Consider the following 12,587-nt stretch of genomic DNA (forward strand, 5'->3'; position numbering starts at 1 on the left):
GTTGAGTGGGATGGCAATCCTGCTCAACCAACAGCCACAATCTCTGTCAGAGGGAACCACAAAAGGCACTAAATGAACCTGTGCTGAACCCTGTTGTAGCTGGGCACAAAAGCAGTCAGGCCTAACTTAGGGGCAATATGTAAAGTATTCGTACAGCACACAAACAGTAATAAAGTAAAAACACAACACAAGAAAAATACCAGAACAATTTAGAAACATCGAGTATATTTTAATAAATTATTTGACACCAAAATTACAATTATCCAATTAGTAGAACCAGAGATATGTAATTTTAAAGAGTTAGGTACAAATAATTCGTAAAAGTACAAAGCGCCAGACTGGGACGAAGTCACAAGTTCAGGCCGACCACAATGGAGCGCATGCTGAATACAGGGACCAAGTTAGTCCCACTGAGAAATGTTCCTTAAATTCTGTGTGCAGAGATTTGTGTTGGTGGAATGTTGCAGGCTTCCCCATCCGTCCGTGTACTAGCACCAGCAGTGGCCATTTGGTGACCGGAAAAAAGTCTAACTTGCAGAGAAATATATGTATAACTTCCCAGAGAGAGCGTGAAAACCAGTGAGAACCCTTAAAAAAAATCAAAGGTTAAAGTGTCTTTAGTTAGGTGCTTAAATAAGGTAAAAACGAATGTTTACAAAACCAAACATCTACTGAAATGCACCAGTTACAGTTTACAGTCTACATCCTTACAGACCTGCCAGTCTCCATTATTACTCTACATGCTTTGGGGTACCAAGTATTTATGTTGTAAGTACTGTCTTAAAAATGTAGATTTACAACATAAAATTGCTATGAAGACTTTTTTCCACCTCATAAAAGCCAATTATGCTCACAAGATTTAAGAACGATTATCTCATTACACAGTCTTACTTCGGGGCATTATTCCTAATCGCCGCAATTTACTTTTGGATATCAGTGTTTAATCCTGGGCATATTAATGCATGTAGTATTTTTACCTAAAACACAAAACGTTATATTCATGAAGAGTGTTTCTGATTGAATAGATTTTGACAGTAACATCATCAGCTTCCGGTAGTATTGAAAGGGCTCTCAGTGGGAACAAATATTTCTCATTGAAACACAAGGGTTTATTGAGTGGCAGAAGAATAATGCTATGGAAAGGATGTGGGACCAGGAAATTCTACAAATAAGATCTGCTTTATAATCAGTACCAAGGGATACCAAGGGATAATTTTGATGGGGATTGCACTCACTATAAATGACCATACACTACTATACCAAATTTATACCAGGATATATAATTGGAGTGTTGCTTCGTATTGAATATTGGAGCCAAGGTTTCTCCAGGAAAATGTTGGGGCTACCATCTTATACAATCTTCCCTCTAGTAAACACATTCTCTCATTTGATGCATATTTTCATTTAGTAACACTGGGATTTTTTAAGACTCCCTGAAATTTAGGTGAGCTGATGAACTGAGTCATAATTTAACAAAATGAAAAGTGTGGCTCCTTGTGAAAAGTATCCAAAACCATCTTTGAAAGAGTGTAACAATTGATATACTTGCCAGAAACATGCAAAACAGGCCTTAGTGTATAAATACCTTGGACAAACTTTAATTTACTTAACAATATCCAGATTTAATACTGATCACACATTACATTAGGGCACAACCCACTTGTAAGGGTAGGTTCTAAAGACTAGCAGCCCCACTTTAAAGCAATCATTTTTAAAAAGCAATACACTTTCAGAATCCCATCCATGTAGACAACAGTTTTATTTAACTAAACCAACCATAATAATGGCGAGACTTACAGTTAATGTACATGTCTTTCAGGGATTTTAACCAGTAGCACAAGTAATGTAATGAGCCTCTAGATGCTTAAGCAATTGGTGTCTGCTCTTGGTTTCTTCAAAAGGGGTAGGACCGTGTCATGTTTTCATGCTGCACGAACAATAGCTGACTCCAGAGATAAAGTGAGTAGTTTGGTGAGGAGAGACCTAGAACCAAGATCTGCAGTGGACATGGATCGTCAGTTGAGTCAAGTTTACTGGACAGTATAGCATCCTGTGTCATGGCATTAGAAAGGGGTGCAAAGTTATATAGAAAGACACCTGAAGGGTAGTGAGAAACTCCATCATTCCTGGAAAATGAGCCTAAACAGAGGCTGCTCAGCAATTAGTGTAGATATTTCCTATTTTATCACAGAAAAAATGAGCATGAGCCTCACAGCATTTTAGAGATGGTATGATTTCTTGGCACAGAGGGGATGAGTAACTGCTTCAAAATATAGAACACCTCATAATCCAAATTGCAAGAATCCTTGATTTCCTTATGATACAGCGTGGTGCATTTTGCTCTAATCAATTTTTGATATTTGTTAAAATACATCTTAAAGATATGCTTAACCTCCAAATCATAGTTAAAGAGCCAGATGCGTTCCAGAGCTTGTTTTTGTTTTATATTATACACAGTTCATCCATGAACCATGCAGAAAAATGATTGATAAAGTTTATTGTTGACAGTGAAACACTGAGCAGGAGATGACTATTCCTCCCTTGGCGTTAAGTCACTTTTTTGTAGCTTGGATTCCTCCAGCAAAACAAGGCAGCAGGCTGTAGCAGAGAGGGATCCAAGAGGCCAGATACCTTCTTTGTGAGGTCCAGCTGAATTAGATTTGCTGCTGTGGAAAACCTCTTAGCAGAAGCAACCTGAATGTTAGGCCCAGCAGCAATGCACTTTCATTGGATCGGCTTAACAGGTTGGTCTCTGCCCTCCAGAGGTTTTTGAAGCCATAACGTTTCTACGCCCCAGGTTTCAGGAAAAGATAAGAGGAGTGCACTTTCACACCAGCCAACTTGGGGTCAAGACTCACTCCAGCAGTCGCCAGCAACAGGGTCTAGACAGGCCCAGTTAGAACTGGTCAGGTGAAACAAAAGCCTCTTGTAGCTTGTTGTGTCCCTGTAGTTTGATCAGGAAGGTAGTCTTATGATCCGTGGATACAATTCTTTGTCCTTGGTACACGAGGAAGAGCAGATCCAGTCTTCTAGGACCTTCTCAGGCCACAGACTGCAGGTGCAGTCCTCTTCTCTTCATCCACTGGTCAAGAAAGTGTTCTGAGGGGGTACTATGAGTACCACATGTATACCTGGCACCAGCCTGTGGGTGGGGGTGACTTCTAGCCCCTCCCTTACCAATAGAATAAAAGTTTTCAGGGGCAACCCTACCCATTTATGCAGGACTTTCTGTGTGCCCTTCTGTAAACAATCCCACTGCCTAAATCCAATTTGGTAAAGCCTTTCTCCCTTTGGGCGGAGGCTTTGTGTCCATCCAAGAGGTGTGGCCAGGGCCATGAGCTGCCCCTCCTCTGTGGTCACCCTAAACCAGTTCTAGGGGCAGCTCATCTACTGTGATTGGAGTCTGCCTGGCTGGGGCAACAAAAGAGGGACCTGCCAGGTGTCAGCTAATATTTGCCTGTGACTGGGGAGACCTCCTTGAAGTTAATTAAGCACCTGGGCAAAGTCCAGATGGTCAGCCTGCTAGAAGAACAGAACACCTCCCCACACCCAAAGCCTTTCTCTCGGCTATAGAAGCCAGATCACACCTCATCAAGGGAGCTATTCAGCTGCCAGGTGACAGTTGGCCTTATGCAAATAGACATCCAGGGGCTTTAGGCAGGGAAAAGGTAACTTTTTAAATGTACCTTTTCCCAAATATTTATAACAAATTTGAATTGGGCTTGTTATAATATTTCAAAAAGACCAAAAATTAATTGTGTAGCTGTTTCCTATCCGACAAAAACAATAATAAATGTAATATTGTATCACAATTCTTGCCAATGGAGCAACCAACATGCTACAGTGAAAATAGCTTTTAGAGCCTTCTCACACTATAATTACATTTTTCAATGTCCTACTTGTAAATGCTGTGCACCCTGTCTTACAGGCAGCAATGTTTACATTGGGGTGGCTTATCAATATTTAAAAGAAAGGTTTAGGCCGTCAAAAGGGTTTATTTTGCCAGGTTGAATTTAAAGTTTAAACCTGTAAGTCAGGCTACACTTGGCAGGCCTGCAGTCATGTTTACACTGCCACTGTAGTGGGTGGCACAGTGGTTGCTCCAGTCCACTTGTGACATTTAACTTACAGGCCATTGGTACATTTGGTACCATATACGAGAGATGTAGAGGTAAACTAAATATGCCAATTAGAAGTTTACCAATGTCAGCATGTTGAAAGTGGGATCACAGCCACTTTACCACTGGTTAGCAGTCGTAAAGTGCACAGAGTTCTACAGGCCACAAATATAGTCAAGGCAAACATCTGTGTTGATACCAAGCAGAAGATGGTAATTTCCAACAATAAGAAACAATGGAGGCCCTGTTTCCAAAGATTTGAAAACTCATACACTCATGTTATCCAATTCACACATCAAGTTCAACTTACATGTAGAACATATTGAACTTACATGTTTAAATGGTTTGACTTAATACTTCAAAAAAAGGTTTCAAGGGTGAGAATGGGTTAAAAAACGTGTGTGAATCCTACAAAAGTACAAGTTTGTTGGTGTGCACAAACTTTTCGGTGCATCCCTACCCTAAAATGTCTGCTTTCCACCAAGAGGAGTAGAGAGGAAATAGATTTAAAAAATGGGCATTCACGTTTTATGAATACAAAACATGAATTTACGTTTCTAAATCAAGCCATGTGCATGTGTACATTGAATGTACATGTCCAAGTGGCTTTGAAATCTCCCTATTATTATTTTGACTGCTACCCTTCTGAAAATACTGATTCTTAAACATGATATACTCCAAATAAGTCAGTCCCTTTGTGCCAGGAATGAAAACTGAAATTTCCTATAGATATCAACCAGCAAAGTGCATGTCTCTGGCTGCGCTGGTCTGTGTGGGAAGAATGACACATCCACAACTGCAGCAGCAGCTTATCTGCCTTAAAGAAAAAAAGGAGCAAAATATAAAGTTGGTCTCAGACAGAAAGCAGGGGCTTTACTCGAGCATGATTTATATTCTATCTCATAATCACACAAATTGAATGAGATTACTTAAACACAATCCCCTTATTAGAGTCTATTAGAGAAGGAAACGCTGAAAAAAAGCAGAAAACTAAGGAGCAACGAAATCCTAATTTGCTTTGCTGTAAACTGTTAATCGGTGCCTGTGCATTATTACTGAGAAGATTAATGAGCCCGGCTTTACTCCCAGCTTTATTCTCAGAGTATTGGAACATGTTGTATTGGATCCGTCATTAATAAAAATGAACGATCAGGGCGGTGCAATGGTTAACATACTCTGCGTTATAACGGGACTTAGATGATAGTTTATAGCGCCAAAATGAAACTTAGCCCAGCCATGTGTCCGAAGAGCTACCAAACAGTGGGGCATATTATCAAGGCGGCGCTATGAAATTATCGCCGCTTTTGCGTCCGTTTTCGGGCGAAAAGCGGCGATAATTTCATCGCCTTATCAGTAAAGACACGCTATCGTGTGTTTTGCTGACTTAGCGCCCGTTTCCAGCACGCCTAACTTTGCATCGCTAATGAGATGCAAAGTAGGCGTGGCTGTGAAACCAACCAGGGAAAATATCGCGAAGGCAGCTTCGCGATATTAACAAGGAAGGGTAGTGATTTTTTAAATCCCGTTAAGTATGCCTTAACGCAAGAATTTAACGTCTGTTAAATTCCTAACTAAGGCATACTTAACATGGGGGGTGGATTCTGTGGCTAAGACCACAGTCCCTATCATTTAGGATATCTCCGTTTTCCACCATGGAAAACGGCGATATCCACACTATCTCTGGAATTTTTATCGCCTCAGCCATGCGTGTTGTTAATAACGCGCTAACCGGGCGATAAATTGCAGAGATAGCCGGTGATAAATATGCAAGCGCTAAGCGTGCTTTGCGATATTTATCGCCAGCCCTTGTTAATATGCCCCAGTGTCTGGCCCGTTTAGAGTGGGTCAGAGTTAGCACAGTAGTCCCACAAAGCGATGATAAGTGTACAACAAATTTAGAAGAACAACACTTGGGAACACCCTTTATAGGTGCATTTCAGTATTTAAAGTGAAATGTTAGCACCAGCTATTTGATGTTGCTATCTAGAGTTCTATTCCCATGAAGTAAAATGGAATTACCACATTTGTAACTTACTCTAGTTAGGACTTACTCTCTGACCGTCTTTCAGAGAATTCCAAAAACATCAGGGCTAGAGGGGTATGCAGACTGAATACGGAAACCAGACTTAATTTGCAATGGCCTCTTGTTAAGCAAAGGGTTGCTTTTATAACACTGAGCCTGATGTACATGATTTTTTATCGCAAAGAAAAATCCCCTTTACTGTTCTTTTGTAATTCTAATTCCCAATTGTTCTTCTTAATACCATACATGATGAAGTCTAGTGCAGAAGGCCATGCTTGTCAAGAGGTGTCGGTACATCTCGTGGGCGGGAGGTAACTGCGGAGGGGGGGCAGGAGGTGGGGCATCGCAGGCTGCTTAAAAAAAAATACTAAAAAAATACTTACCTTGCCGCCACCGCAGCTGGGTCCCCCGTTTGTCTCCAGACACAGGTCTCAGACACAGACCTGTGTCTGACTCCAGGTCGGAACAGGAAACAGGTAGCCCGGCTCCAACCCCTAAGCCAATACCAATGCTCCAATGGAGTTCTGTTAATTGGTTAAATAGTTTCTATCTCTTTTCTCTGTCAAAAGTCTGACCTTGTTTTCAGCTCCAAGGTGCCATTCGAGGTGAATACTCAAGTTCTATAAATTCTATTCCATTCCCTTCCACAACCCCTTGTTGTATGGGTGTTTGTGCTGTTGGTTGTTGAAGGGGAGCATATAAGATTGGCAAGGTAATGGCTAAAGTTACAATAGTAGGTAATGCACTTTCTGGATGACCTTGATGGGACAGAGAAATAGGGATTGTTGCAGTGGCAGTGGTGTCAGCTGGAACTGTGGTAGTGCTTCCAGCAAGCAAAATATTTGTCACTGGTGTATCTATAGACTGACAAGCAGCAGGGGGTTGTACAGATGTCCTGACTTTTGATTACCTAGCAGGTGGCGGTGCACGGCCCATAGAGGGCTCTTCCATGTCCTCTTGTGCTGAGTCACCTCCAGGTGCAGGAAATATGCATAAAGATTGTTAGTATTTATATGTAAATGTATGATGTTACACTGTATATTAAAAATGAATGTGTATGTATATGGAGTATCCAATACCATAAAATGGTACCCTGACATATTATATTTATATTTTATTTGTATTTCATGGAAATTGGTTTAGCACAGCATTTGAATTATATTTGTGTAATCATAGACTTACTGCATGATTGTATACTTCCCTATAAGGGGACGTATACTTGCATAGTTCATATTAAGAGCTGAGATTTGTAAACATTTTAATAAACAACCAAAATCCAGATCCAAGTCCTAAATCCAAACCTAAGTCTAAAATCCATTGTTGTATTACAAAAATAAAAAATATGAACATTTAATTTTTTGCTGACAAATATTTCAGATGAGTGGACATGTATCAATATAATTCCACTTTGCCTTAGGCAAATGCTGAACAGTAATATACAGAAGGAACATAGGAGTAGGTGTGATAAGAATACACTTATCATATTCCTGAACTCAACCAGCCTCTGCTTCACCTTCTATTTATTCTATGTTTGCTAGACTGATGACTCCTGATTTAGTCTTCCCAGGAGCTCAATCTAAGTTGCAGTGCTGGTCCTCCTCCTATGGCCAAACTGCCATATCTGTGTCTTGAAACCTCTCCTTTCACTCCCCCTCTGGGGGTTTGAAGACAGTATTAATTTTTTGAGTTATTTGCTGGTCATATTCCACTTCTCAATTTGGCACTGGTTTTAGAAACTAAATGCCCAATTAGACTTGTCATTTCCGTACCAGCTTATACTGCAAGTGAGCTATGTCTACTTTTCACCTTTCTCAGGCGCTCAGCGACCATGGTGGATGTTTGAAATATTTGCTTTGCCTCGAAGGTTTTTGTTTTCGAAATATTGATTTGGATTGTAAATCCTAAAATGGTATACAAAGAGGAGCAGCAGGGGGATAGCATATAGTATCAGTATTGTTAAAAGAGGTGTTTCTCTCTATAATGAAGGACACAAACTGTACATATATGTTACAAAGGCAGCAGTGAAGTCTTTAAAGATTGCATATTTCCTATTTGTGTATGTCATTTCCTGTTGATGGGCAGTTTCTTTGCATGCCTGTTTTTCCGTCCGGTGAATCACTTACAGAAAAATCACATATGGAATTTATGATCAATAAATCCTATACCCAATGCCAAAAAATACTGTGGTAGTGCTTCCAGCAAGCAAAATATTTGTCACTGGTGTATCTGTAGACTGACAAGCAGCAGGGGGTTGTACAGATGTCCTGACTTTTGATTACCTAGCAGGTGGCGGTGCACGGCCCATAGAGGGCTCTTCCATGTCCTCTTGTGCTGAGTCACCTCCAAGTGCAGGAAATATGCACAAAGATTGTTAGTATTTAAATGTCAATGTATGATGTTACACTGTATATTAAAAATGAATGTGTATGTGTATGGAGTATCCAATACCATAAAATGGTACCCTGACATATTATATTGATATTGTATTTGTATTTCATGGAAATTGGTTTAGCACAGCATTTAAATTATATTTGTGTAATGATAGACTTACTGCATGATTGTATACTTCCCTATTAGGGGACGTAGACTTGCATAGTTCATATTAAGAGCTGAGATTTGTAAACATTTTAGCCACAAATTTACCACTCGGGAACAGTATTTCTGGGTGCGGCATTAAAGCACCCAGACACAGATCAACTCACAATTAGGGCATTTGAGGTAATTACCAGGTGGAAAACATGCAATGTATGGTATTTGCTGTGCACCAATACCACCAGATTTAAACTGATGACATTCACCAGCATACAGAAGCACCACCCCAGTTGGAATCCTGATTCAGACTAGAACTCGCTTTGAGCCCCAACTGGGGTTACCACGGGAGTAAGAATGTGTGCTCTATTATGTAAGATTCAAATTGTGAGTTTGATATACTTGGCTTTGAAGGAAACTTTGCCATGACGATGTTAATGAAAGAGAACCAAGTATCTCCATTTTGCTCTCAGTGCAACAAGCTAGATGCTGTTGGTAGGATTCACACATTGTACTCCAGTAGCGCACACCTGTTAGCTCAGTATTTCCTGTATTCTTGTATGCTAGATAATAAGAACAAATTACTTTGACCTTTGTGGAAATGTGGATTTTCCTGATCAGTTATGTCCCCTATCTTGGACCCCAACGGTTCTATATGCATGTTACAAGTACATGTATGTTCCCTCCAGTTCCAGTTTCTAAGACGCAAACATATGTGTGTCTTCCGTCGACATGTTCTCTGTCAGATCCGCCATCAATGGGCTGGATATTCGATTCCTAAGTATGAAAGGCCACCGACTTTATATGGCTAAGTTACTCCATTTTTACAGTTCAGGCAAGTAGGCCCGATTCTGTCCTCAAAGCCTTTCCCTGCTCTCTGTCTCTGACAGCTTCAGCTTGAGCTCGCATCTGTATCCATGAACTTTGTCCTACTCCCTGTGCAGCTAACAATGTCTGCCTCGGCCAGTTTTCGCCTGTCTGCCAAGCAGTTGTATTTCACCTTCGAATTATCTATTTTGCTCTTCAGCCGATGCATTCCTGTCAAGTGATTTAGGTAAACATTTCCTTTAGCTCACAAGCAAGGACTCAGCCTTTCCGTCCTCCTGCAAGTGATTCATAGCCCTGCTGCCATGGAAAGTTTTCTGCCCCTCGCATCTCATATAGACACTTAGACGCTTGTACACGCACACACAGTTAGTATAGAATAGATTCTGTCCGAGAGTCCTTCCTTGTGGATAACATAGTTCTCCAAACATAGGATGGTAGATATGATTTGGGATTAGGTTGACTTGACCCCCCAGACTTCTCGTCTCCACATGTAGAGCTAAATGTCAAGTCCCCTTCACCCCCTAGTTGCACGTCAATTACACGTCATGCTGCTGCGCGCGCATCTATGCCAAGTATTATCTTATAGATCCACCTATGTCTGATAATGCAAACCAATCATGTTTCTTTTATTCCTTATTACGCCTAGTTTCGATTACGTACCTGTTTTGTCACTCTTCTTATCAAATGTTACGCCTTCTACATTCGTTTCATTGTAATGCACTTATTATAAAAATACATGTCTGTCAATAAATTATTGTACTTCACTTCCTGAACCCTCGTGGTGACGGAACCTGAAGGCCGCGACTCGAGTCGGCCATTTTGAATGGAATAAAGCCCATTTAGAAAACCTCTTATACCACGGATTCTGCCTCTTGTTATTTTGAGCTATTTTACTTTATTTTAGGATTCCGTATGAAATTCAGTCCGGTATTTTATTTACCACATAATGGCGCCCGAACAGGGACACTTTCTCATCTCACGCGCCGGCGGTGCGTTGCAGGCCCGGTCTCCTGCCACAGCTGGACGGACCATAAACGCGTACCAGCAGGATTTCCTGTAAGCTCCCTCCGGTCAAGCGGGGGCGACTGAGGCTGCGATCAACCCAGACGAGGCGGTGAGAAGTGCGAAGTATCCCGACCAGAGCCTAGCTGAGAGAGCAAGATCCGAGGTATACAGAGGCCCACCAGGTTTTCCGAAATCCCGATGTCCAGAGGGTCCGCTGTCCGCAGTCATCGAGTCCTGTCCATTCTCTGAGGCCTTCCGTTTCAAGGAGCTACTCGGTGAGTACCATCGCCGGGGAGGCGTGTTGACGCGCACATAGGTTGTGCCGGTCAAGACGGATTTGGGTACACAAATCCGGTCTGCACTGTTTAGCAGTGTATATGTACTGTTTAGCAGTATATCAAGTATTCCGAAGAATTCAGTTATTGTCAAGAATTCAGCGTGGTGATTAGTTAGGCAGACTGTCATCATTGTCGATCATTGTTACAATGTTTAATGTTTAATGTTTAAAGTGTTCAAAATATTGTAGTATGAATGACTGTTCATTGTTCAGTGTTCATTTATTGTGTTTTTCGTATTAAGAAAATTCAAGAGTAAGTATCAGATCAGTTGTAAATATGCCGCTCTTCTCGAAGTTAAGACAGATTACTACCAGAAAAGGGGTGCTTGAAGAAGCAGTTCCTATTCCTCCTAGGGACACTCCAGGGCATTTTATGTACCATAAACATGGCTTAGATGCCATATTATTTCTTGATCTATGGGTAGATTATACCAAGGGATTACCGGAAAGTCAAAGGTGGCCCATAGCGGGAACCTGGGATGCAGAGTGCATCATGAAAGTGGAGGAAGAGTTATGGAAAAGAAAGGTCAGACAGTCACAGAAAGACGCTGTTGAGTTATGGCGTAAAGAATCTCATAGACGAACAGAAAAAGCACGTAGACAAGAAGAGAGGAGTAAAGAAAGTTCAAATAAAGTTCAAGAAAATCTATTAATTGAGGAAGGTATCCGAGTGAGATCAGAACAAGTAAATAGACAAAGAAATGCTCTTATGAATGGTATGTATCCCCTACTAGCCGAAGGATTACCTAAGGCTGCTCCAGAGATACCAAAAGACTTGCCACCCCCATTATTTCCAATTAAGGTACATCCAAAGGGGCTTCCCAGAACCGCAGAAGATGTTTTTCTTTCCTCATATCTAGATGACGCAGCTCCCGAGTATGCTAACGCCGCACCACATAGACCGTCTGGCGGAGGGGTTCAACGTCAGGATCAGGTATCTGTCCCCGTGCAACAGCAAGTTCCGACACAAGCGTCGGCAAGCACATCTGTTTCCGCATCTGTCTCCGCAGTCGACTCTACAGAGGTATCGACACCCATAGTTGCTGTGTCACGTTCAACGAACCCATTCACACCCGACGCCCCAGATAGGGCCACGGGAGGTGCTAGCAGTACTTTTACACCACCTAGAATAAATAAACTTGTCTTTCAAGAGTCAGCACATTCACGTACACCTAAATTCGTAAGTGAACGTACGCTTAAGGAACTCCTTGTAAATTGTAGATATGACCCGGTGGTTGGTAAAGAGGACGAAATGGTCCTGGCATCATTACGTATCAGGCGAGCCGCAGAGTATTTAGCGAGGTTACCAGGGATGACTACGCATCTAGACAACATATATCATTTTGTTCAAACAGGACGAGATCCAGGATGTATTAACAGAGCTATGGAATTCCAGAAAGTAGAGATACAGGGGGAACTGTTACGTTTCCTCATAAACTGTATGATCAGAAATCAAGATCGTCCGGGGGTAGACCCGAATGCAATGCTTATTCTTACAAGATGGAGTCAGAATATATCAGAAGGGAGACACGATAAGCAAAATTGTATAATAGCCATGCCGAAAAATCCGTAAAGAAATAGAGCGTATTCATGAAGAAAGACTGGGAACAGACGAGTTTGAGCAAGATGAAGTGTCCGAATCAGGGAATTCCGCAAGACAGTCAGAGACCATAGCCTATGTAGGCAGAGGAAGATCCTGTGAAAATACTAGATGTTTTCCTGATCCAATACATTCTGTATGCCCAAA

The 12,587-nt window shown here is 41.4% G+C and overlaps 1 long non-coding RNA gene across 1 annotated transcript in view; it reads right to left on the minus strand.

The window, feature by feature from the left end:
• Window positions 1-213: 213 nt before the first annotated feature.
• The window catches only part of LOC146863987 (uncharacterized), a 481,032-nt gene continuing 468,658 nt past the window's right edge, over window positions 214-12,587 (minus strand). Inside the window, exon 10 of the long non-coding RNA XR_014976598.1 lies at window positions 214-588. This is a non-coding gene — a long non-coding RNA (uncharacterized LOC146863987). The remainder of the gene's footprint in view (window positions 589-12,587) is intronic.

The sequence above is a fragment of the Triturus cristatus genome, chromosome 2_1, assembly GCF_964204655.1.
Source record: "Triturus cristatus chromosome 2_1, aTriCri1.1, whole genome shotgun sequence".
Classification (NCBI taxonomy): Eukaryota; Metazoa; Chordata; class Amphibia; order Caudata; family Salamandridae; genus Triturus; species Triturus cristatus.